The sequence below is a fragment of the Mustela erminea genome, chromosome 7 (assembly GCF_009829155.1).
Source record: "Mustela erminea isolate mMusErm1 chromosome 7, mMusErm1.Pri, whole genome shotgun sequence".
Lineage (NCBI taxonomy): Eukaryota > Metazoa > Chordata > Mammalia > Carnivora > Mustelidae > Mustela > Mustela erminea.
In genome coordinates this window covers 63893090-63919868 of record NC_045620.1, presented here as the reverse complement: position 1 = coordinate 63919868, position 26779 = coordinate 63893090, and positions in this window count along the sequence as shown.

The following is a 26779-nucleotide window of genomic DNA, read 5'->3' as shown; positions in this document are numbered from 1 at the left end:
TAAGTCAGGTGGCTTCCCTCTGCCACTTCCTTGATAAGTGGCCACTTTCTTACTTGCACCCTCCATAAAGCTACTGTGAGAACTGAATGATGAATCCTGGAGACAGTCCTCACTTTGTAGAATTCAAATTTCAGTTACCATCCTTGAGTTTGAGAACACCAGGCCGCAACAGCAGGATTCAGATCTCAGCTACCACACGCCTTCGCCGTGAGTAACTGCATAAAGTATAAACTTCTCTGCCAGCTCCTCAATCCACAGATCTCTGTAGAAACAGCAGAGGCGCATTGTGATCAGTAGCCAATGGGATCATTTCTCTCCAAGTGTGCCAGTGACCGGTCCCTCCATACTTGTTACTCGGTTGATGCACAGACAGCAAAGCATGTACCTGTGATGTTTCCTGTCACCCAGTGAGAAACCCATGTGATCATCAAAAGTGGGAAGTGGGCCATGAAAGATGAAAGTGCAGCCAAGAAACAAAAACAATAATGTTGGAAGTGAGATTCAAACCCAGCACAAGTGGAGTCCTAGCAAAATGGCTGGCTGTGGGAATATGGGTAGCGAAGTGAGGCGCTTCTAGACACTCAAGCAAGCAGCAGAGAATCTTAGTGAAGGCAAACTTAGTGATCCCGGTGAGGAGAGCGGTGACAACAAAAAGGATGAAGCTGTCCCAGAGGCAGTGACACCAGCAAAACACTTCATGTGAGAGGCCCTCTCGGAAACACTTCACAACACGGAAAGCATGAGAAAGAATACTGGAAGCCGATCCAAACTTGGAAAGAAGTACGACAATGTGGGAAGGCCTAGCAAAGATGCTGACCCTCTAGCATCTGTTTCATGATAATAAGAAGGCCAACACTATTGAAATTTCTCTGGATGGATAGTTTTTTTGTTTGTTTGTTTAAGATTTTTTTTTTATTTATTTGAGAGAGAGACAGTGAGAGAGAGCATGAGAGGGCAGAAGGTCAGAGGGAGAAGCAGACTCCCCCAAGGAGCTGGGAGCCCGATGTGGGACTCGATCCCAAGACTCTGGGATCATGATCTGAGCCGAAGGCAGTTGCTTAACCAACTGAGCCACCCAAGCACTCGATGGATAGGTTTTTTAAAATAAATAAAATGAGAATTCTCAAAGTTTCTAATTTAAAAAGAGAAAAAAAACATCTGAGAGTGAGTGAGCCAGTGTGTGCACACACTTGGAGGAAGTGCAGAGGATGAGGGAGAAAGCAACTCAGGTAGACTCTGAGCTGGGTTTGGAGTCCAACTCAGAGCTTGATCTCACCACCGATGAGATCACAAACTGAGATGAAACCAAGAGATAGCTGCTCAACTGACTGCACCACCTAGGCACCCTAATTTTTTTTTTTTAAAGTGTGCATTGTCTCTAGAGACAATGAACCACTTCCTCCCTCTCTTTTTTAAAGATTATTTATTTATTTATTTATTTATTTGAAGTTTCTAATTTTTTTAAGTGTGCATTGTCTCTAGAGACAATGAACCACTTTCTCTCTCTCTCTCTTTTTTTTTTTTTTTAAAGATTTTTTATTTATTTATTTGACAGACAGAGATCACAAGTAGGCAGAGCAACAGGCAGAGAGAGAGAGGAGGAAGCATGCTCCCCAATGAACCGAGAGTCTGATGTGGAGCTCCATCCCAGGACCCTGAGATCATGACCTGAGCCGAAGGCAGAGGCTATAGCCCACTGAGCTACCAAGTTACCCCAGCTTCTAATGTTTTAAGTGACAACGAAATGACAATGTACTAAGTAAATATCATTCTACTATTTTTTTCCACTTCAGTAAACATTTATAACTGACAATAAGAGTGTACTCATAATCTAGCGAAAAATGTAAGGATTACAGAACAATGAGACTTGCTCTGGTGACTCTTCATTTCTCTGTGCAGGGTGCCTGGGTGGCTCAGTAGGTTAAGTGTCTGACTCTTGGTTTCAGCTCAGGTCATGATCTCAGGGTCGTGAGACGGAGCCCTGCATTGGGTTCTGCACTCAACATGGCGTCTGCTCCAGATTTTACCCCCTCCGTCTCTCTCCCTCTCTCTCTGCTCCTCTTTCTGCTCATGCTTGCATGCTCTCTCTAAAATGAATAAATAAATAAAATCTTAAGAACAAATCATTTCACAGGGCTTCAGCTTCCATTGTCCGCCTTACAATCGGCACTACTGTGCAAAGTGAGGACAGCCTCCATGTAAAGATAAATGGTGATTGACGGTGGCCGCCCTTGGAATTACACCAGCTGGGGAGTTCAGGGGAGCACGGTGCTCTGACTCTTCTTCCACCCTGCAGACAGACACACCGGCTGAGGAAATTCTGAGAAAATAAGTTATATCAACCAAGAGGTAGAGGGTCCTGAGCTGGCAAACTTACCCAGAGAACTTTCTACGTGGAATAAGCAAACAACTGGTTGTTGGCCACAGGCACCATGGTTAATAAAAACAGACACATGCTCCCGGCATCTTCCAAAATACTTCTAAGATACTCGACGTTTGGTAGAATCTTCAAATCTCACACTGAATTTAACTGACATTAGGAGAGATGAAGTTTCTGGGTGGGCTCAAGAGCCTGAGCACAACTTCGCCCTCACCTATCTGTCAAGAGAAGAGGTCTGCAGTGGGAGGTAAGAGGCCCAGGGCACAGGCTGGTTCCAAACTTCCAGCTGCCTCTGGTTTCTCCAGCGAACCAATCACTCCAAAGCCCTTTTTACCACTCAACTCCCAGCAACCTGAAGGAGTGAGGAGCGGGGTGGGGAGGCAAGGGTTGCTGATCATTTAGAAGACTGGCTCTGTGCCAGACCACCAGCGTTCAAATCTCGGATCTGCATTCATGTATGTGAGGACTTTGGGCAAGTTACTTACCTTCTCTGTGACTCAGTTTCCTCATTTGTAAATTAAAGATAATGGTAGTGCCTTAGTCCGGGCTGCTGTGACAAAACTACCATAGTCTAGGTGGTTAAAACCACAAACACTTATTTCTCACCGTTCTGGAAGCTGAGAAGTCCCAAATCCAGGTGTTAGCAGGTTCAGTGTCTGCCAAGAGCCTGCTTCTGGTTCACAGCCAGCCATTTTTGCTGTGTCCTCATAGGGTGGAAACAGGCAAGGGGCCTCTCTTCAAGCCCTTCCATGAGGGCGCTGGTCTAATCACCAGTGCTCCACCCTAACGACCATATCACCTCCCAAAGACCCCACCTCCAAATACCATCACACCAAGGGTTAGGCTTCTGCATCTGAATTTGGGGGGTGGAGGGAGACACAGACATTCAGCCCATAACGAACAGGATCACTTCCACAGATGTCAAGTCCACAAGTGATCATCTATATTAAGTAAGCCCTTTGCACAATCTCTGGCGTCTAGTCATGGCCCTAGGAGTGTTTGTTTTATTAGAAAGCAATTAGTTAAAAGAAGAAAAGCCCCAGAAGATCCCCATTTATGCAGAAAGCTCCAGAGCGTCGGGTTTTTAGCATTATCCAAATAAAGGAATTCTATCCTTAGTTGCAAGGTTCAGGGAATTTGCGTTGCTGGTATAAAGAAGTGAGTATTGAACAAATTGTCCATAACCCGGCCTCTGTGGTTCTGGAGAAACTTCGCTGTTACGCACCTCGTGGGCTGTCACTACCTCCTTGCTGAAACTGACCATTGCCCTCTGAATGAGATGCTTTTGAGTAAATTCTTTATGATACGAAGGAGCTTCCCTTCATTCCTTCCCTTCATCTCCACCGACAAAGACTATAGTGGCAATTGTTTTATTTTCTAGAGGTAGCAGCGTGGAGATCCTCTCATCGGTGGCGTGTTTTTGTCAGAGGGCTGGCTGGGGTTAAGGGTTGGTCTGTGCACAGAGAAGGAGATAAGGTAATAGCATGACCTCATCTATTACATTCTGACCACCCTGTTCCCCCTGCTGAGCTCTTCCTTCTCCAATCTCTTCATTACCCCTACTCCTCTTTGGCAGTCCGCCTATAGCACAATTCTGCCCATGGTTGTCCATCCAGATAGTGCTCCATCCCATGGGGGTAAAACGCCATCTTTCCCAGTCTTACCACTCATGCAAGGAGCTCTTGGTAGCTGTGAGTAGTGAGCACATGCCGACTAACTGAGAGCAGGGACCTCTTGGGGGAGCAGGATGGAAGCTGTTGGGCTGGGAACAAACAGTCTGGAGGGGAGGGTGAGGGCTATACACATCTGTCTCATTTTTATCCCCATCACTGGCAGTCAGGACAGTTTACTGCCTCCTGCAGGATCTGCTGGGAGTGTGTCTTGGGTGACATAAGAGGTCTTCCAAGAAAGAAAGTTGGAAGAGGGGTCTTGCATGTTCGGGACACAGTGAGAAGTGGGCGCCCCATCACTCTGAGGACCCAGGGCAGACAGGACTGGCTTCACCATTTGCAAGGTCCAGTGCAAAATGAAAATTTGAGGCTCTTGATTCAAATATATTTTTTTTAAAGATTATTTATTTATTTGACAGGCAGAGATCGCAAGTAGGCAGAGAGGCAGGCAGAGAGGGAGGGGAAAGCAGGCTCCCCACCAAGCAGAGAGCCCGATGCAGGGCTCGATCCCAGGACCCTGAGATCATGACCCAAGCCAAAGGCAGAGGCGTAATCCACTGAGCCACCCAGGCGCTCCTCTTGGTTCAAATTTTATCGAGAATGTTAAGACTATGGCAGCAGCGTGTTAAACTGAGTGTGGGCCCATTGAAGACCTGTACTGCTCAGGTCTCATGCCACGAATCTGGCCCTATAGCAAATCCAGGAGCTCTGCCTAGTCTGGGCATGGAACATTAACTCACCGCCCCTAAACTCAGTGCCCTTGGGACTTCAGGGTAAGGAAGGAAGGAACTGGACACTCCAAGCTGAGGGTAGAAATAGGGGGAAAAAAAAAAAATGCTGGCAAGACTAGCATATTGTGGCCTCAGGAGAGGCCCCAGCAGCCCCACAGATGGAAATGTTGAACACAGAGTCTCTGTTTATCTCGCCCCGTTGTCACATAGCATGACTAAGGCCCGTCTGCAACTCTGCCCTGGCCATGCTGGGGAGGGATATGGCCGCTCCGACAATATTGACTTCTCTGTTGCCCTGGGGAGCTCTAAATTCAGAGAATGGTGGTCATTTTTTTCCAAGGGCTCCACCCTTGTGAGCGGCGTCTTTTGCCCACTGAGAGAATTCAAGAGGGGGCTGCGAGTCACCTGTGGGAGAAGACCCGGGGAGACCCACGACCTTCAACATTTTATCACGGTCGAGGACGAGGAGGAGAGGACAGTTACGCTCAGTTCGATTTGCCCTCCACCTTTTAGCTCCTGAGTGTTTTGTCCTTTCCCCTGAGCTCTTTCAGCTGAGGGTCCACACCTTCCCTTTCATCTGCCTGCTGCGTGCTTGGTCTGTGAGGACTCCGCTCGCAGAAAGGAAGGAAGCGCGTGGAAGGGCAGCGGGGCGCACCCGTGCTAAGTGCGCCGGCCAGCATGAGTCGGGCCAGAGTCGGGCCAGAGTCGGCACAGGACGGAGGGTGACGGGCTCTGCTCCTCCTGAGAGCCCTCTCATCCCCAGCTCTTCAAGGTAGAAGAGCCGACTGGAGTTCAAGTGTTGACTTTTGGCAAACACTTCAGGAGCAACGAACGCTTACTTAACAGCTTTGTGAAACTCCTCACAGAGGCACCGAGGTTTTCCTAAGGATTTAGTCTGTCGTGAGTGTGTAACACCTAAGAAAACTCTGCTTTTGAGGGTGATGTTCCAGAAAAGCCAGATAATACCAGGGAGATGGGCCTTCTGTCGGCAGGAGCCTAGCAAAGAGATGATCCTATGGCTTCATACGGATACTTCTGCTCTCTTTGCACCCGTGGCAATGCATTTCCTCCGGCATGATTTCTGTCAGATGTATCAAGCTTACATTATTGCAAAGATTGTGCAGGGTTTATATTTTATCTTAGTAAGGTGAGCCGGTATAGGTACCATAAAAGAGAAATAAAAGGAAAGTAACTTATTATAAATTAAAATATTACTATTTTGTTCTGTTTAGTACATATGTTTGTGTTATATATATTATGAAGCTACACATGTTAGGTAGGTTAATGTTGCATAATTTACGTTATGTAATTATATATTATATAGCTATCTTATATTCTGTTGGTTTCTTTTACTTAAAAGTAATTTAGGGCTCATTTTTTCAGTCTTCCGAATACCCAGATCCTTCTGTCCTAACTGATCTAGATACTTGATATCCTCACATGTGTGGAAGATAGTGTCTAATTCAGCTGGTGGCTTCATCAGACCACTAGCCATTCTGCCTTTTTATAATGGGATGCAATCACACCACATCTTATATCAGCCAATTATCATTTGCTCTGTATCTTTGCAAATAATCTACTAATACACATTTTATTTGCAAGCAAGATCGGCTGCAAACTACTTGAAACTTTGATGAAGTTGGGCAGGTAATGGAGCACATATCTCAAAGGTGTCCATAATGATCCTTGCCTTCTCCAAGTGTCTTAATCAACTTACAGAACTGAGTAGTAAACTGAACTTCCTATAGGGCCAACCAGCATCACACTCCGCTGCTGTAGCGACTTGACTCACTGATTTTCAGGCCTGGAAGAACTGGGAAATTTTCTTAAAAGTAGGCATGGTATCCATGATTCCCAACTTACTCCTCTCCCTTTCTCACGACTTCCAAAACTTTTTTCTCCCTGATACCTTCCTCCTCAGTTTAGAGACCTCACTTACAAGCAGATACAGTGAGATTCAGGGTGACCTCTTAAACATCAACCTTCTCTTGCTTCCTGGCTGACAGTAGCAATCCCCCGAGACAGAAACTCAAAATGGCTACCCACGCTGTGGTCATGTGACCCAGTCCTGACCAAGCAGACCCGAGCGGAAGTTGGCCGAAGGCTTCTGGGAAAGATTTTTCTCCTCAAGAGAAAAGCAAAGAGAAATGGCAGTGCCTGCCTTTCGATGTGGGGTGTGGTGAATAGGAAAATCCATGTGTGGAAGTTCATGGAGTAGAAAAATGGGAAAAGCTTATATCTTACCATCATGGCTGAGTCTCTGCGTTCACCCATCATCCTGCTTGTGTCCGACCTTTCACTTTCTTCCTATGCAAGCTAGCGAATGCCATGTTCTTAATGTTGCATCTAGTTTTGTTATGAGTTGAGAGCATCCCTTTCTAACTAATACAATTTACTAATTAACAATACATGTAATAGATGAAGAATCCTGGATCAGGTATTAGTGGGAAATTCAAAAGAAACAGAAAACGTCTTTACTTTCTTTGGAGAAATTATAATCTAGTTGACAGAAACAAAATACACCTACAAGTACAAACTGAGAATTTCTGCCCAGCACCTTGTGCCCATGTGCAAAGTACTATGGTATAAGCTAAAGGCAAATTGCAAATTTCTGCAAGATTTACTTAGATTCTCCTTTCTCAACAAAACATTTTCACACCATTAAGAGCAAACCGAAGAAAAATGGAATATAAAACATGGCTCCCCCCCCTTTTTTTTTTAAACAATCTGCTTAGAAATTGAAATTCTGCTTAGAATTAGAAATTGCTTCCTTTGAAAGCCATATACTCTAGGGTTGTTTTGGGAACCTCTGGGACATAAAATATTTCTCAGAAACAGGAACTCACCAAAAACCCTGCAGAACGAATACTCTGCTGATGATGACTGATTTGGAATATGCAAGCAATTGCAAGTAATTTGCCTCTTTAAGAATTTATTATCAGGGGGCGCCTGGGTGGCTCAGTGGGTTAAAACCTCTGCCTTCAGCTCAGGTCATGATCCCGAGGTCCTGGGATTGAGCCCTGCATCGGGCTCTCTGCTCAGCAGGGAGCCTGCTTCCTCCTCTCTCTCTCTCTCTCTGCCTACTTGTAATCTCTGTCTGTCAAATAAATAAATAAATAAATCTTTAAAAAAAAAGAAAAAGAATTTATTACCAGCAGGTTAATCTATAGCATCTAGAGGGTAGATCAGGTAGGTTTATGTTTTCTTAAGTTCAATCTGTGGCTAAGCAATTAATCTATGTTAGTGCAAATGCCAACTTGATGGTCAAAAATAATAATTGTGTGCCTTTCAGTCTTCCCAGAGGTCACATCCATTAGGCATGTCTGAAGATGGTAACAGTGTGTACTTGTAGGTTTGTGTCAGGTGGCAGCAATGATGATGGCCACGGTGACTCAAACACTCAAGTTTTAGTGCAAGAAGCATCCTTTGGAAGATAAGCCGGTTGGCTGGCCTTCACACATCTTCCCAGAATTACCATGAAATAAGACTACCACCTGAATCCTTCTAGAAAAGTTGTAGGGGGTCCAGCCTCTGGAGGGCACCTCTACCTCAAAGTGCCTTAGGACTTGAGAGGCCCCCCCATCCTGTTGAGGAGGAAGTGAGAATAACAAGGCAAGGTTTATGGATGCTGGTACTTCTGTTGTGCTGTGCTAGAGAAACACAACTGTAAAATACAAACCAGGATGACTTCTAGAACCTTCCACAGATCCCTTTGGTGCTGCCTCAAGTGCAAGTTCCTCATCTCAACTTTCTAGCCCCTCTACCCCACCTTTAGTTCCACATGTCTCCCACAGTCCTCAGTTTCCTCTCTTTAGAGATGTCTTCTGGAGTGGGCGTGACCATTTCCGCTTCCCCACTTTTGCTGCTTGGAATGCTCTCCTGCCTCCCATTTTCCTTCTGCATCCCTCTTCTCTGCCTCTTCTTTCCTGCCTGGCACATGCCCCATCTCTTACAGGACTGTCCAGCCCACAACGAATTCTCTCTCCTTATAATAATAGTAATTCCCATGCATTGAGCATGCAGGGTGTGTGAGAGAATTCACACTTACTATTGCTTATCCTTGCATTGCAGGTAGGTAAGTTGAGAAAATTGAGATCCTAAGTAGTTTTGAGTGTCTTTCAAGAAATGACAGAAGTCAGAAGTGGCTAAGCCTGGTTTCCTCCATCAGGGCTAGCCACATCGAGCTGTTCCCAGTCTTCCACCCTGCCCAGTTGCATCAGCCCCAGTACCTCCCACCCATGCAGTTGTGCCTGCCTGGAGAGAGAATAAATAGAGTTTTAGCCTCCCACATGCTACCTGCTCCTAGGTGATAGGCAAATACTGTGCTATGGTAGACTTTCCATGTACGGTTTCCGGGCATCCCCATCTTGGGACCTGGTACAGACTGTGCAAAGGGTATTTGGTCATGCAGCCCAAGGAGTTGGATAATTAGAGCTCTCTGCAAAGTGGTACACGGATTGTCTTGTAGATGTTCCACGTGTCAGAGCTAAAGGACCCAGCCTACTCAGAATGGAATGAGATGAAAATCAAAGAAAGGTGGATAACATTCATCAGAGGCTGGGGAGAGGCTGCAGGACTCAAGGATTAGAGGATAAAGGGTTAAAGGGAAGAGGATTCATGGTAATCAGGACAGAGAGAGGTAGCACCCCCAAAAGCTATGATCAAAGGACCTGCTGATCTTCAGTGGATCCTCAGTGATCTCTTGAAGAGCTGGGGGCCAGGTGGAATAGGCAGAAGGGGTTCATCTGTTCCCACCCTACTAGAGACTCAGAGTGAAACTCAACCTGAAAAAGAAAGGTTGTTGGGGCTTTAGTGGGTGAACTTCCCGTGAAGCAATCTGTCTTATCCAGTGGACCATTGAGGAGTTAGCTAACTCAAAAGGAGATACACCTTTGATCAACTACCAGCAGGCTCATTAACTGGAGTAGAACTTTCATGGTAGAGAATGTACAGAGGCAAATGATTCTCATCTCTAGAGATCAAATATATTTTGTCCACTTCAGATACAATTATTTCAACTTTACTTGAACTTCTTCTCTCCCTTTGTTGCCCAGGAGGGATGGCACCAACGCCTCATTCCACAGAGATATATTTTGTCCCCAGAAGAGAGGGAAGAGCTTACACAACTAATACTCCCTTGTGGAGAGCCATCCAGCAGATGCAAGGAGTCACGTAGACGAAAATGCCTGAGATTAAGGAAGTGAGAATGATTGGCTAGGTAGGGTATGGGTGCGCTCGTGGCTGATGCATGAACAGCACCAGGAGCCAAGAGAGAAATGCATGATTACTGCTTGAGAACAATAGAGCCCTCTGTGGTTACATAAGGGTTCACGAGGAGACTGAGTGCACAGGGCAGTGACTAGATAGCTGGGCCGGACCGCCTACATGTATATATTGCCAGAACTTGCTTGAGACGTCAGACGCTAATAGAAACCCTAATAAAGAAGTTTGCTCCTCATCACGTTTGCGGGTCGTTCTTGCTGGCGAGAGCGACAACTGGTGCCGAAACCCGGGAAACTGTCCGCATCGCAAAACGGAGATTGAGATAGAGCAACGATAAGGTAAGGAGTGCACCTATTTCTGTCTAGTGAGTGACAGGGAAAGTTCCTAGGATTAGGACAATACAAGTGAAAGTTTCCTCAGGATGGGGAACGAGTTTAGTAGACGTAGAATGGAAGATCCCCTAAAAGACGTTCTCAAGATGAACGGTACCCCCTTAAAGGCAAAAACAGCCAGGGCCTTTTTAAAAGAAGTAGCAGAGATTGCCCCCTGGTTTATAGAAGAAGGGCTCCTAAATGTGCCACAATGGGAACACCTGGGCGAGGACTTAAAACTCTGTCCCTCTACATCCCCGGGGACTCTCGCCGTGTGGTCCCTGGTGAAAGTATGTTTGCATTCCCCCCGAGAGCCCCTGCAGCAAGCAGTACTACAGGGAGGGGAAGTTTTTGAGCAAGTGAAAGAAGAATCCCGTAAGGGCTCCTCCCGAGACTCGGGCTCCTCCCGAGACTCTGACCTTGAAAGCGAAAGCTCAGAAGGGATGTCAGAAAGCGAGTTGCAGGAGCTAGGAAAGATAGAGGCAAACAACAAGAAGGAGGAATCTCCCGGTCTCCAGACAGATTTGGAAGCCATGAGGCAACGACTTGAGGATAAAGAGGCGGAATTGCAAAAGGTATTAGGAGAGTTAAGAGTGCAGGGAGAAGTAATGGCGCAGCTGAGAGCAGGGGCGGAAGCCGCAGTTGTGGCACAATCGAAATTAAAAATGAAAGTTACGCCGCTTCCGCATTTTAGCTCCACAGCGCCACCCCATGAGTGGCCCCCGCCTTATAAGCCCAGGTGCACCAAGACGTGCTATTGTTCGGGCTGCGCCGCGGAGAATGGAGAGAGGTCTTTGGCCCGGGAAAAGGTTTTTTTCCAGTGTTAGAAGATCAGAATCAGCAGAGGTACCACCAGCCACTAGATTTTAAGTTGGTGAAGCAGCTGAAGGAGGCAGTTAGTGGCTATGGGCCCCAGGCAGCCTTTACGGTCTCCCTTGTGGAGTCGCTGGGAGCACTCTACCTCGCTCCCGAGGATTGGGCCAACTTGACCAGGGCGGTATTAAGTGGAGGACAATATCTAGAATGGAAAATCCAAAATCAGGACAATTGTCTGGACACGGCACGGAGAAATGCAACCGCAGGTAACCCGCAATGGAATTTGGAAATGCTGACAGGCACGGGGCCATACCTCGGGGCCCAAGTGCAGAGTACATACCCCCCTGCGGTGTATCAACAGATAGCCACGGCGACCCTCAGGGCTTGGAAGACTCTGAGAGGGGCAGGAGACTTGCAAGGCCAATTATCCAAACCCGACCCGGTGCTTAGATGGCACCGAGGTTCCCTTTGTGTTTTCCCACAGGATGCGCCTGCTCCACTCTGGATGCCGGAGTGGAACCTGTGGAGGGTGCTGGTGATGGTGATGATAGCGACGATGACTGTCCTGCAGCCTTTTCCCGTGAAGGCGGAGTCAATTCAACTGTGGCCGAGACAAGAGACTGCCCAGCTTCAAGCCCTTCTTCAAATGGCTCAGCATAGAGTGCAATCTTCTCACCCTAACTCATGTTTGTTACTGACGCTTAAAGCTTTGTGAGCTCTTTATTCTCTCACTTCCCTTCTTTGACGCATGCATGGTATGTTGTAGGAACAATTGTAGGAGTACTAGTGGTAATCATTCTTTTCATGTGCCTCCTGCCTTGTGCACTTAAAATTATATTCGCAGAAGTTTATAAGGTAAAAGCTATTGTACGTAACCACCAGCTAATCACTCGCAATAGGCTCAAAGTACCACCTTGAATGCCACTCAAGTATCTCTTGGCTCCGTCAGCAATTGGGTTAGTATGTCATAACAATCAGTCTCATTCCTCAAATACTGGGCAGGCATAAGAGCCCTGATCATGTTGATGATTCTGGCTCAAGTACTCCTTCTAATATGCATCTGTAGAATTGCGCGACAACAGCGGCTATAGCAACGGGCTTTGGTCTAAGCCATGATGGCTCTGGAGGTCGGGACCTCCCCCCAAATATGGCTTAGTATGCTGGATCGGTAGCCAGAGACGGGTAAGACTGATCCCTCACCATAGCAACCTAAGACAGGGGCTCTTCGACCAGGGGGAGTACCCGATGACGGGTAAGCATGTGTGCTGAGGATTGGCAACCTAAGACAGGCACGATCCCTGCCATATAAACAAATAAAAAAGGGGGAGCTGTGGAGAGCCATCCAGCAGATGCAAGGAGTCACGTAGACGAAAATGCCTGAGATTAAGGAAGTGAGAATGATTGGCTAGGTAGGGTATGGGTGCGCTCGTGGCTGATGCATGAACAGCACCAGGAGCCAAGAGAGAAATGCATGATTACTGCTTGAGAACAATAGAGCCCTCTGTGGTTACATAAGGGTTCACGAGGAGACTGAGTGCACAGGGCAGTGACTAGATAGCTGGGCCGGACCGCCTACATGTATATATTGCCAGAACTTGCTTGAGACGTCAGACGCTAATAGAAACCCTAATAAAGAAGTTTGCTCCTCATCACGTTTGCGGGTCGTTCTTGCTGGCGAGAGCGACACTCCCTGAAGCTCACCAGCTGCTCCTCTAACCGTTTTACCGGGTTGATTTCACCTTGTCTTCACGATGGTCCTTTGAGGTTGGCGGGATCACTGCTGCTTTCAAATGATAGATGAGAAAACGGAAATTAAAAGGCAGTCATTTGCCCAAGATATGGCAGAGCCAGGTTCCCAAGTGGTTTAGATTCAAAAGAACATGAGTAGTTTTGTCTTATTCTTAAATTAATAGTTACTGGAAAATTTTCTAATGACCAATTTCTAATTATCATTTTTTTCCTACTTATCCAAGGTTACTGCAGAGGTGTATGAAGAAAAACATAGACATCAGCCATCATGTCATTTTCACCAAGACTGGCACTGCAAAGACGTTGCCGTCTTTTCCTATAGGCCTTTATCTCTGTTGGTCTGTTTCTCTCCATCTTTACCTTGGTTTTGCTTTCCTGAGGACTAACCTGACTCTCCCCCAGAAATGCTGCCTGCAGTTTGTAGACACACTAAACTCGCTCACTGTTACTGCAGTGTCGTCTAAACCACCAGACTTAGTGTGACCTTCAGAAATGACTGGGATTAGAAGTTACTCGGCAGGATGGGGTCCTTGTTGAGTAATATCCATGCAGGGAAATGTCCAGAGAAGTTTTTCAGGCAATGACAGTAATGCTTAGATATTTTTTAAATGTCATAGGCACTCTTTAAGTTGTAACTCAAATCCTCCCCGGCGGCTGCAGCTTGAACCCTCAGACTGCAGGGGAGACGGGACATATGGCTTGGTTCCAGTCTGAAGGCCTCGGCTATCAACAAGAAATTCCCTCTGAGGCGGTGTCGGGCTTTTTAAGGCAGAAGCCAAGAAATGGAATCAGATGATGACATTCGATAATTTTTTTTTTTTTTTTAAAGAAGCACATCCAGAACTATAACGTTCAAGACACTCTGCCTTCCACAGGGAGTACCTTGTCCCCCCTCCCTATGGTGTCAGGGCCTGTAGACTTGGGGCCTAGGAGCCAAACTCAGGCAGAAGACGCCAGCTTTCCCTGCAGCCAATTTAATCTAGAAATGTTTGCTTGAATTACTTAGGCAGAGTTAGATTAAAGATCCTGTGACTGTTTAGTAAAAGATGTCCCATCAAGGTGCGCCTGGGTGGCTCAGTTGGTTAAGCCTCTGCCTTCAGCTCAGATCATGATCTCAAGGTCCTGGGATCAAGTCCCACATCGGGCTCTCTGCTCAGTGGGAAGCCTGCTTCCCTGCTCTCTCTCTCTGCCTGCCTCTCTGCCTACTTGTGATCTTTGTCTGTCAAATAAATAAAGTCTTAAAAAAAAAAAAAAGAAAATGCCCTATCACATTAGTCATCTTTTGAGGGCTGGTGCTCAGCTCTAGATTGAGTGCTCATGGCGGCCTTCCTCCCTCACCTCACCGTGATGGCCGGCCAAGGAAGTGAGCGCACAGAAGCCGCTCCCAGTGTTTTGTTTGTTCCTGTGCTAGCCGCAGAAGGGACATTTCTGAACCCAGGTATTCCAAGGAGCTCCCTAGACAGTCTTCTCAGTGCCCTCCCTCCTGCCACAATTTACTTCATTCGATCCTTACAATTGTCTACGAGGTACTGTCACCCCATTAAGAAAGGATGAAGCTGAAACTCAGAGAGGCAGCCGAGTTTTGCCAAAGGTCCCTGAGTGAGCAAGTGGTAAAAACAGGGCTGGAAATGAGCTTTTGTGACCCCAAGCCCAGTGTGCTTGCTTGATATGACAGCTGTTTTCACTTGGCCACAATTATGGGGCTGTGGGAAAACCTGTGGCCATGCGTGTGTGTGGGAAGGGGGCTGACGGTGGCTTTGCTGGCTTCCCCCCGCGTGCCTCAGTCCCCTTGCCCACCGAGCCTGACCCAGGTGGGGCTCCACCTCATTATTCTCTTGGAGTTCTTTTCTTCTCCTCTCCCTGCCCCCTCACCTCCCTACCAAATACACAAAGGACCCCAGGAATAAAATGCAACAGAAAGCAAAGGTTAGAAATTGAACGCCACCCCTCCCGAAGCCAGGAAATTCCAGAGAAGGGGTTCTCATGGCAAGGGGACTTCAAGTTACATATTCTGCTGTCTGGCTAACCAGTCGTGCTGTTCAGTGTGAGGCTTAAGATGGGGTCTGCCTGTGCCACGAGGCTGCCTCCGGGGCTCTCACACTCATATCGGATCGCAGGCAGGCTGTACTGCGGATTAGCTGTGAGATTTGCAAATGTATGGTTTACAATGTGGTAAGAGCCTCACAGCCCCGGAGCAGGCTCTCAGAGTGGTTCCTGCAGCCATGCTGGTGTTTGGGGGGATTTGCCCTTCAAACCTCAAGGCTGCATTAGCAGAGTTGGGGCCTACAGAGCCCTCCTCCTACAAGAAGCAGTCTAGAGTTAATTTAAAGCGATTTTCATGAGTCCTCCCTCCTCCCCACGCAACCGGATGCATTTCCCTGGGTAGAACCTTGAATGCCTCAGACGTCCAAGTAAGTTCAGAAGTCCAAATAAGGTTGTTGAATCTGAAGATTGGTCTCTATCAGAAGTGGTTTCTTAATCAGTTGTGAGCTAAGTGAGGTTCCTGTGGCCCAGCTCGCTCTGGTCTGTGGGTCCCCAGTGGGTGGGCAAAGTGCCTGCTCCAAATGTTTTAGGCTGAGCCCTGACTGTCCACGGTCCTCTGGCTCCAAAGCAGGGCCTGGACCCTTCTGTAGCCCATGGCATGGCACAGAACAGACTCTCAGTGGTCTGTAGAATGGCAGTGAGGAAACCCCAAGTGTTTCTACAAAATCCAGAGACCATGACTTCCTTCTCTGCTTCCTAAGCTGTCCAGGCCCCAGGCCTCTACAGATTACTTCTCAAGGACCTTCCACAGTCTGTGTTTCAGCAAGGGAAGCTGAGTTCAACTCTTGAACAAATCACCAAACTAGCTGCTTGATTTGGCCATCTATCTTGCTTTCCATCCATATCCCCTTCTCCCCTCAAGACCCCTGCCTTATTTCCTTTCTTGTCCCTTGCAGGGGCCTGGCACCCTTCCCAGGCCAGTCCGCCTTAGACCCGTACTCTGGGGGAGCTCTCCTCCTCCCCTCCTCGGCCCTCCTCTGAGGCCTCTCGTCCAGCTTCCTTCCGGTTAGCTGTCACTCCCAAAAAGATCTGATAAAACTGAGTAATAATGACAGACATTATTGTGTTCTCTATCCAAAAAACGTATCCAGCAAATATTCTCTCTTAACTCTCACATCAGCCTGTGATATGATTCTGTTTCACCAGGGATGAAGGAAATCACTGTCTCTCAAGCAGGTGAAGGGATCACGGACTAAGAAGTGAAGGGATTTGAACCCAGATCTCCTCGTCCCAAATATCTGGCCCTTTCTGTTACCAGTGGCTTCTTCCTCAGCCCTGCCCTACTCGGGGTTAACGGTTGCTCGAGACTTACTCTGTTACTTCCCGCAGTAGGGTTTGTATTTTAGGGCCCAGAACACACACAAGAGGAGTAAGCCAGCATCTGAGAGAGGCTGGTGGGAGAGCCTGGGAGGGCCTTTCCGACTCCTTCCCAAGCAGACCTCAAACCCCAGAGCAGACAGCTCCCACCTGACCTGTTCGAGACAGAAATGAGTCCTGCTCATGCAAAGAGCTTCCGGGCGCTCTTTGCTGCCTAGTTCTAGAAGGCAAAGCCAGGGAAGGGAGATGTTGTCAGGGTACCATTGTGAATCATGAGCTGACACTGTAGATCCCGCAGACTCCTTTCCTCCTTTCCTCTTCTCCTTTCTGGGGATTAATTCCTTGTCCTGAGGCAGAGAGTCCGTCTTTCAAAGACTCTGGTCCTGCTGGCTGGGAGGCTCAGCCCAAACTGGGAAGCTGCCAACAACCCTATCCCAGTGCCCCTGGAAAGCCCTGTTTCTCCTTTCCTCCCTCCCTTTCTCTGCCCCTCCCATATTAAATATTTGTTACCTAGATTAATGAATGAATGAATGAAACTCTATCCCTCTGCTCAGGGGACTAAAGTCGTCCAGAAAACTCATTCTCACAGAGGGACTTAAGAGGTTACCTTTTGCTGAAGCAATGCACAATTTTTTAAAAAAGATTATGTATTTGAATTTGAGAGAAAGAGTAAGCATGATAGAGGGAGGAGCAGAGGGAGAGAAGCTTAAACACACTCTGCACTGAGCATGGAGCCTGACATGAGGGTGCATCTCAGAACCTTGAGATCATGACCTGAGTTGAAACCAAGAGTCAGACGTTTAACTGACTGCCTCACCCAGCCACCCCAGCAATGTGCAATTTTAAAAAAATGGATTGCCAGTGTAAACCTTAAGGCTCTATAGCTCTTGGTTGTAGAGGATAACTTACCAGAAGTCATTTTAGTTTACAAGCAAATGCGTTCAAATGAAAATTGACACAGGCTGCCTGTTGCATAATTGGACTAGATGGTTGCCCATTTGGTGCAACTGGAGAGCACTGGAAGAGCTCTTCTATCCCGAGTAGCACTCACACTGGTCTGTCTCGGTACCTGGAATTCCACCATTAGAGATGCATTACTTTGTAGTTTCAAGAGCCTTTTAGACAAGCATTGTGGACAACTTAATATGCGGTTGGTATGACACTAAAATTTCAGATACATTCATTTCTATAATTGCAGTTGCATAAGATAGCATCATTATCTTAATCAAATTAAAGATCTACACAAGATGAGATTCACATGCTTCTTATTTTCTGAAACTGGAGATACTTTGCTGACTCTGGTTCTGCCTCCCTCTTTCTCCCCGTGCCCCCCTCTGCTGCCTTCGGTATTAGACATGGGCTCAGCCACACCTCCTGCTCCTTGGGGTCTTAGGCAGGTCAGAGTCTCATAGATGCCAGGCCCAGAACCTAGAAGAGGAAGGGAGGTTTCCTCTTGTGTAAAAGGGGGCAAAGGTAACTTCTCTTCAGAGGGTAGCTGGGAGGACCAAGGACACAGTGTGGGCGAAGAGAATAGTTACTCGATCTGATTGTTGCCATCAGTACCGTTATTCAGGAATGAGGGATGCTCGCAAGTGCAGTGATTCTGCTCACTGCTAAAACTCTAGACCTCTACTTAGCATTCAAGAAATAGGAATGCATGGAATTTTATACACATTCGACTTCCTTCAGAAGTTACTAGCCTGACTCAAGGTTCAGTTAGGTCTAGGAGCAAAGAACAGGTGTTCCCTGCCCCTGGGAGCTTTGGGTCTAATTAGGGGGAAAAAAGACTCACACTTGAAAAACACAGCAGTAACCAAACGTGTGTGATGAAGAGTTGAAATGAGCGGAGCCCCCAACATGTTTTGCAGTTTATTCACAGATGGAAAATTCTAACACCTGGCACGGGGACTTGCCTTGGCCCTGAAAGTCTGTTTGCCCAGTGCAGTTGTTTTTAGCTCTCCAGCAGCTGCGTGCACACGGTGGGGGTGGGCGGGGGATGGGGGATGGAGCAGACCGTCCTCAGACATGGCTGCCACCATGCTCTGCCCATGCTCTGCTCCCATCCTGAGGCCTAGTTGAGCTGGGTTGGTCTTGGACCTGCTCAGAACAATAGAATGTTGTGCAGGTGACATGGAGGAACTTCCAAACGTAGGCTTTCTTAAAGGCAGGTTTTGCTTCTCCCTATCAGAAGCCGGCAGCCCTGTGAGCAGTCAGGCCATTCTAAGACCACCATGCAGGGAGAAGACCACCATGACAGGAGGAACGGCCACAGGCAGAGACAGGAAGGCCCCAGAAACAGGCATGGAGCCTTCCTTGACCTGCCAGCACAGCCCATCTAGCAGCCAAAGGCAGCCCCATGACTGACCCCAGCCCACATGACATGGAGCAGAACTGTCTGGGTGAACCCAGCTCTGCCAGAGGCATGAGACATAAGAACTTGTTGTCTTAAGTCATAGTATTTTGCAGGGGTTAATTCCACAATGATACAAAAGTAAAAAAGGAGGGCAGGGACTGGGCAAGCAAGGCAAGAGAGGGAGAAGGGGCAGAGCCACTGCCACCAGGACTTTGCTCAAGTCTTTCCCCCTCCCTAGCTGCCTTTCTCTTTTTTGTCCAGGAAAATCCTACCATCCTTGAAGATCCCACTTAGCCCATCAACTCCAGCTGCCCTGGCCATACGCCATCCCCACCCCCCCGGCCCAATGAAGGTCCACGGCACTGGCCATATGTCACATGCATTTTGCCACTTAGAATCCGAGCATCGCAGATGGTTAGGGCTGACTGGACTTCAGCGTGGGGTCCAGAATCGGAACCCAGAGCTCAGGGAAAGTGACTCACCCCAGCTCTCATAGTTAGCAGAGTGTGGAGCATCAATACTCCAGCTCTATAGTTTTGGTTACCTAAATTCAGTAAACATCCGAGTTAAAATGGAACCAGAAGGACTCACTGAGAGTTAGCAATTGCGAAAGAGCCTTACTCCTGCTGTAAAATGAAGAGAAGGTACTCGTGCTCTGCAGCTATGAAGCTGACTTCTATAAGGCTGCAATATTGATAAGGGAAGATACTCAGAACAAGCCTCACTGGGGAGGGCAGAGTTTAAGATCAAAACAATAAAAGTTGGGGCGCCTGGGTGGCTCAGTGGGTTAAGGCTCTGCCTTCGGCTCAGGTCATGATCTCAGGGTTCTGGGATCAAGTCCCGCATTGGGCTCTCTGCTCAGCGGGGACCCTGCTTCTCCCCTCTCTCTACCTGCCTCTCTGCCTACTTGTGCTTGCTGTCAAATAAGTGAATAAAATCTTAAAAAAAAAAAACAATAAAAGTGCATCTTTGTTAGAACCTATAATCTCTGTACAGTTCTGATATCATGAATTAAGTCTCTGAATAGTAAAGTGCCTGTCTGGCCAGACCCTGACTTTGGAAAGTACACCCAAGCCCCTGCTCCCTATCCTGACTTGAGACCATTCACCTATATTTGCAGCCTTAACCTGGTTTAGAAAGTAACTCTGACTCCTTAGGGCAGTTGAGTAAAAGTCATACCCGAGGCAGAGAAGAAAGAACTAAAAAGTTAACAGCGGGAATGAAACCAAGATGAAGGATCACAAGTAAGTGTATGGTGTTAGCTTTTGTGTAACAGGTTTTAGTGTAAGTGAGCTGATGAGTTTATTATCATGAAATTATTGCCAATTTATTTTTTAAGGTGTTTAAGCAATTAGGGGAATCTGATATATTAGAATTGCAAAGACTTTAATTGCTTAAGTGTGCAAAAATGTTTACTTGCTAGGGGGAATCTAATTAGTTAAGTTGATATTCTTGACTTATTAGCTACTCGGTAGCGTGTGAGTGTTTTCAAAATGTTAATTGCTTTAAAATTAGTAAATTGGATACTAAGCTAAGTATGAATCATTTATGGGATTGAAAGAAGCAAACACTTCTTCTCATCCCCCAAAGCCCCGTGGACACAGACAAGCCCTGACTTCTCCCAGAGGTTTGTGTCAGTCACGGAGCCCCCCTCCCCATCACACAGATCCTGCGTCACTCTCCGTTCCCCTCACGTGAGTTCACTCTCCATCACGGTGGTAGAGAGGCGACATCCTCTCTTCTTTCTCTTGCATCTCTCAAAGCAACCCTCAATCATCCTTACATTTTAAATTAATTGGATGGAACAGAATTGAATGGGACTTTTAATTCAATGACAGCAACCTGCCCAGTTCTGTAAAGAACTGAATTAGGCCCAGCTCTTGTCAAGAAGCCTCCCTGAGGACATGACACAAAAATGAAGGGGTTTCCAGACCCAGGGGGAAAGTGACAGAGTCAATACACCCGTTGGGAACCGACTGTGCTTCCGGATGGTGCTGGCAGGCAGGCAGGTGGGGGTAAAGCAGGATTCCTAGAAGCGGTTCTGAAAGAGGAGGTGACGGCTGGCTCCAGCCCTGTCTTAATGGATCTGTAGGAGATGAAAGATAAGACCAAGCAAAGTTGGCTAAGAAGCAAGGCTCCAACCTCTTCTTCTTGACCCCACTGCAGCCCTACCCCTTCCCTCAAGGACAGACAAGGATCAGCCCAAGGACAGCCACAGGAGGGAGACAGAGCAAAGGTCAAGGGTATAGTGAGCTTGCTTTGAAGAGCAAAACAGAGAAACTTGGGAAAGGCTGGTTTTGAAAGAAGAGATCTCAGGAGGGCTAATGCTTACAACATTCAAGGTGACAGCCAAGGGTTTATTCCAAAGACAGCAGGGAGCTGACACGAATGCTGCAGAAAGGTCTGGATGGCCAAAAGGGAAGAAAAGAGGAGTAGCGAGGACTGCACAGAGAGGACAGCTGCTGAGGGCCAAGCGGCCAGAGGCTGAGCTGGAGACGCACAGTGTCTTCAGGAGGCAGAGGCGGACCGGAAGACACACACACACACACACACACACACACACACACACACGGATGGAGGAGCCCCCCCGGAGGAGACCGTGCGGGCAAGGGACATCTCCAGGATAAGAAGTCGATGGAGCCCCATGGTCATCAGGGGATTCAGAGGCAGAGATGAATAAGCAAACTGCCCTCCGTGTGGGACTAGCCCGAGGTAAGGAAAAGCACTTGAGTCACTTGCATAAAGCCAGGGAAAATCTCTGTGGAAAGGTCAGCTTTTCCAGAATATTGACATTTGGAACAACATGTTGGCCCTGGGCGCCAAGGATTTCTACACCCATGGGGAGACCTTTAAAATAATCCTTTTGTGGTGGGAAAAGCTGTTCCTTTCTCTGTATAGTATGTCGCTTTGCACTTAGGGGGAAAGACAGTGATGTGACTCACCCTAGATTTCCATCCCTGTGGAACTGGATTGTGCTGGGAGAGCCAGTAGGCATGAAAAAAGCAGCTTTCAGAAGTATTTCAAAACCATTTCCTTTGTATCTGAATGAAATCATTAGGTACTAAAGCCAACACGACCGGCTTATGTGGGGAGGGCTGGGGGAGGGCAGGGACACGAATACCAAGCACGGTGGCTTGCGCTGAGCAGGGCGCAGGCGCTCAGCATTGCTTTAAGCGCGGGGCAGACAGGGTCTGCTACGTGGGCCCGTGCAGGAGGTAGTGCTTTTATTTCCAGGTGAGGAACCTGGAAATGCTGGAAAAGGAACCTGGAAAGGCCCGCAGCTGTTCAGGAACTTGCCCTGCTTCCAGAAGGGCTAGTGTTGTAACACAGGTCTGTCGAACCACAGCACCCCGATCACGGGATGATGGGGAGCGGTCGCCCTGGGGCCTTAGATGGGACCACAAGTGGAGGCTTCAGGCTTCAGCTAGGAATGTGACGTCCGGAACAGGAGGAAAGTGTGGCTCATCTTCATGTTGGTGGCTATTCCACTTGTTGTCTACCTGACCCTGCTTGCTGCTGCTTACATTTTTATGTATTTTTCTCTCCTCCCCTCTGACAGATGACAGAAGACGGGGACTGTTCTGTGAGTCTCTTGTCTCCTCCTTGGTACCTGTTAGGCTCAGAAGCCTTTCAGTGAACACGTAACTCAGGGACTAGATTTTTTCTCAGCCTGTTGCCCCACCCTCTGTAAATGAAGGGCAGTCAGACTTGCAGATTTTAAAAACGTGGTAAACAAATTTTGTAAACACCCAATGGAGCCATTTTCTAAATGCTCTACAGGTAAAGTGACTTTAATGATGCCCCTAAATTTTCTAAAACCTCTTTCAGTTTGATGTTTTGTGTGAAAGTTTAGACTAGATTTTTTCCATCAACTTTTCTGTTACATTGTCACGAATAAAATGTATATTCTGCCTATCAACATACCATCTGGGACTATCAGACTGTCTTCTTAGAAGTTATTTTTTGCTTTAAAGAAAAAAAAGGCTCTAGAGTTGTCCTTTAGACTTTCTTTTTTTTTTTTTAAGATTTTATTTATTTATTTGACAGAGGAAGATCACTGGTAGGCAGAGAAGCAGGCAGAGAGAGAGGGGGAAGCAGGCTCCCTGCTGAGCAAAGAGCCCGACGTGGGGCTCGATCCCAGGACCCTGAGACCATGACCTGAGCTGAAGGCAGCGGTCCAACCCACTGAGCCACCCAGTTTTGGACTTTCTATTGAAATAACATATTGACAATACAATCCTGAAAATATGTCTGAGGGGTATGGGGAGGAGAGGGACAGGAAAGAAAAGAAAAGAAAACAGACGCACACACACAGCAGCTAATCTTAATCTTCCACTGATGTGCCACTGGGGGCACAGAACTGACCCTATCAGGGTCTACAAATGGTTCAAGTACCATCAACAGGCCCATGACCTTCTGCCCAGAGTCCATTTGCTACTCTTTCCACTGTACTGACATGAATAAAGGACCACCAATCACCCTAGCTTTAACAATAACTAGAACAACATCTTCCCAGCTGAAGGAGAAACATTCTCCCGCAGGGTGCAGCCAGCTCTGAAGGCATGAGAGGACAAATGTCCTCATTAGACTAGAATTGAGTCTGGGCATTGCATGTTTCAGAGATGGGGGTGGGGGATTGGTTTCCTGAGGGAGACCGGGGTGGTGAATCAGCTATTGTCATAGGGGACTTCGGAGAAGTCCAGTATCAGGAAGGCCCCCATTTTGTGCAAACTGATCAAATGCAGATGTTTCCAAGGAGCTGACCTTATTCACCATGACTTCACTGGAGATTGAATGGCAGACAGCCGGGTAGCAGTGCAGTGAAGGCCTGTTTTGGTGAGAGCATGTAGATGTGTATACAATCGGCAGGCTCTTGAAGACGCCGGACAAACATCTCTTCCGTTGATAAATACATGTTTTGCTTCCAAAAGGTTTTATACCAGGGAGACGTACTGAGAAAGAAATATAGTTTCGGGCTTTGCTAGGTGTCTCCCGTGTGCATCAAACTCTGGAAGAGATGAAGGGGAAAAAAGTATTAAAAATGGGTCCAACCTTCCGTCTTCCTGAAATATCAGTTTTCATATAAAACTCATCAGCTGAGCTAAGTATTAGGCTTGATCAATGGCAGGAAACTGGGGGATCAAATGCTAATAAATCAGAAACAGATACCCCCTCTTGAGCTGAAAATATATCACAAAACTGAAAACAAGGAAATCAACTGATGATTTTTTAATGCATGCACAAGGAGAAAATAAGCTTTTGGAGGGGGGGCAGAGAGCTGCACCTTAAAGAGCAACATAGAATAAGATTCTGAAACACCCTAATCAGACTGGGACTTTCATGTAAGCAAAAGAAACAAGAAAGATCCAAATATTTAGTGAAGTCTGGATACAGAGGCGTAATCTTAAGCATTTGTGCGTGAGCAGATGGAAAGATGGCAAAGCGAACACATTAAGAACTCAGCCCACGCACCTCTGTCTTTTAAGAATGTTTCATTCTATGGTTCCATTCCCTTCTTAGTATTTTTCTCTTATTCATTTTCATTTTGTAAATGAAAATATATACAGAAAAACGCTCACATCGTCAGCTCACAAATTCAAGAACAGAATGAATGAATGTTCATAAAGTGAACCCACCTGTGTAACCAGTACCCAGCTTGAGAAATAGAGTGTGATCAACACCCCCAGAAGCCCCTCTTGTTTGGGGCTCGCCCGAGGGTAAATCCCAACTCTGACCTATAACATATAGATTAGGGTCGTCTGTTTTTGAGCTTTGTATAAATGGAATCGTAGAGTAGGTATTCTGCTTCTAATGCCCCACATCGTGTTTGTGTGATTCATGCACGGTGGTTAGTTCTGTATTTGTTAATATTTTAAACTGTATTGTTTTTTAACAGTACATATGTAGTCATTTCATTAATGCAGTCTTGCAGGTACAGAAACAGTTTGTTTCATTCAGTTGCCCAGTCTCCACACTCAGAAGAAAGTTCAAAAAAGTAACCAGCCCCCAGCAGAAATCACAAAGAATGCACTGCGCTGCGATAAAATTCCGAACTGACATGCCTACAATAAAAGACACATTATCACCAAAATCTTTGAAGCCTTCATATTTGTTTTCCATATTTTTCTTAAGAAGACACATGCAATTTTTTTTTTCTCCTACCCACCTTAAACAAGAATCCAGAGAGTGTGGTCCTACTCTCTGAATGGAAACTGTTTGCCTCTATGAAAACAAGGAGCTAAATTAAATTAGAGGATCCTGGTATTCAGTAGGACTGAATTTCCCTTCCTTCCTACTCTCCCATTCCACAATCTATCACCTAGAGTAATTAAGACCAGGAAGGTATCATCTTCACTGGATTAACCTTAACTAAATTGTACTCATTCAACATGTGCCCTTTTGATTAGTCCGAGCAGGGCCTGCTGTCTCGGATACACCCACCTTGTAATTCTACACACTTAATTAATTTCAGATGAATAGCAGAGGGGATAAAGCTAAATTCTCTGATTAATAAACTATAAGTCCTTATGTGTGTCAGAGTAGCTCAAGGTTTTCATCTTTTCTTTATTTCTGTGCCCTGCAAAGGCGAATGGAGATTGAAACACACACACACACACACACACACACACACACACACACACAGAACTGCAATTGTGTGAGCTCGGTGAGCAGATCCCTGAACAATTTTGTCATTTTGTAAAGGGCAGACCTGAAGAGAGAAAATATTGCAAGAATTTTTGGTAAAATAGATCATTTTCTGGGAAGCAGAATTTTGAATGTCATTTTTTCATCTGAACCTAGGTCTTTAGTTTTTATTTGCACGTATTTCCTGTTTCAGGTGCATTCTCCTTTACAAAAATTCCACATAAATGCCACGCATTTTGTGTTTTTAATGCATTACTCAGAAGTAAAATACTCTGAATAGTCTAAGAACTTTTCTGAGAAATGGCTTAAAATTATGTGTTTAATCATCAAATTTAACAGCTCTCAAATATATAATAAAAATGTGCCCTCATGGGCGTCTCTGATAGCAAAGAAAATTATTTTCTTTCTTTTTTTTTTTTTTAAAGATTTTATTTATTTATTTGACAGAGAGAAATCACAAGTAGACGGAGAGGCAGGCAGAGAGAGAGGAAGGGAAGCAGGCTCCCTGCTGAGCAGAGAGCCCCATGTGGGACTCGATCCCAGGACCCTGAGATCATGACCTGAGCCGAAGGCAGCGGCTCAACCCACTGAGCCACCCAGGTGCCCCGAAAATTATTTTCTTATAATAAAACAGATCCTGAGGATGTTTATATGCTATAATTTATCTCATTTTAAAAGATGGCTAGAAAATTATATGATAGATTTACAGTCTAGGCTCTCCTTCAACCCAAAAATTTATATGTCTAGTTATTAGTGACTTAAACACTACTATGATTTGCATAATTATATATAAAGGGTTCTTATAAAGTAGCTTTTATGTCCTATGATTCAACTTACTGAGGTCAGTTATATTCAGGGAATTTAAATTACTAATACTTAGGGAATGTAGCCAACATAGCTGTTCGTTTCTTGTACTGGTATGTAAGGAATTCTAGTTATATAAGATAAAAACACCTATCTTAGTATTCCTTATGTTATGTGTTTAATTAAGCAAGATTTTTCTTAAGGCCACTAAATTATTTTATATAAAAAATCACTTAAGAAACCATATACTCAACTCACTTATATATTCAGATGTTAGGGCTGTTCTGATTTGTTTCCTAAATTCAGTCTTTGCTCCAAAATGATTTTTAGTGAAAAAAGAGAGAAAGAAACCTAAGTAATTCTGTTAGTATTTTCTACCAGTTCAGAAAATTTAACTGTCAGATTCTTATACTTCATTTTTAACTGCACCATAAATTCCTAAACTATTATATTTTCCTGCAAGTTTAAGTATTGCTCAATCATTTACCATTAAATGAGTGAGCATGGAAGATTTTACCAATCATTTCGCTAATTGTTTATTTGTGAAAATTTGCAAAATGGTGGAGCCATTTGGCTAATTGAATGGCAAATATTAAATAATTTTTGATTGATGACATGCATGCTGATAGGTACCTCCATTTTCAGGATGCGCCAGCTAAATGCCTTATCAGGTTTGT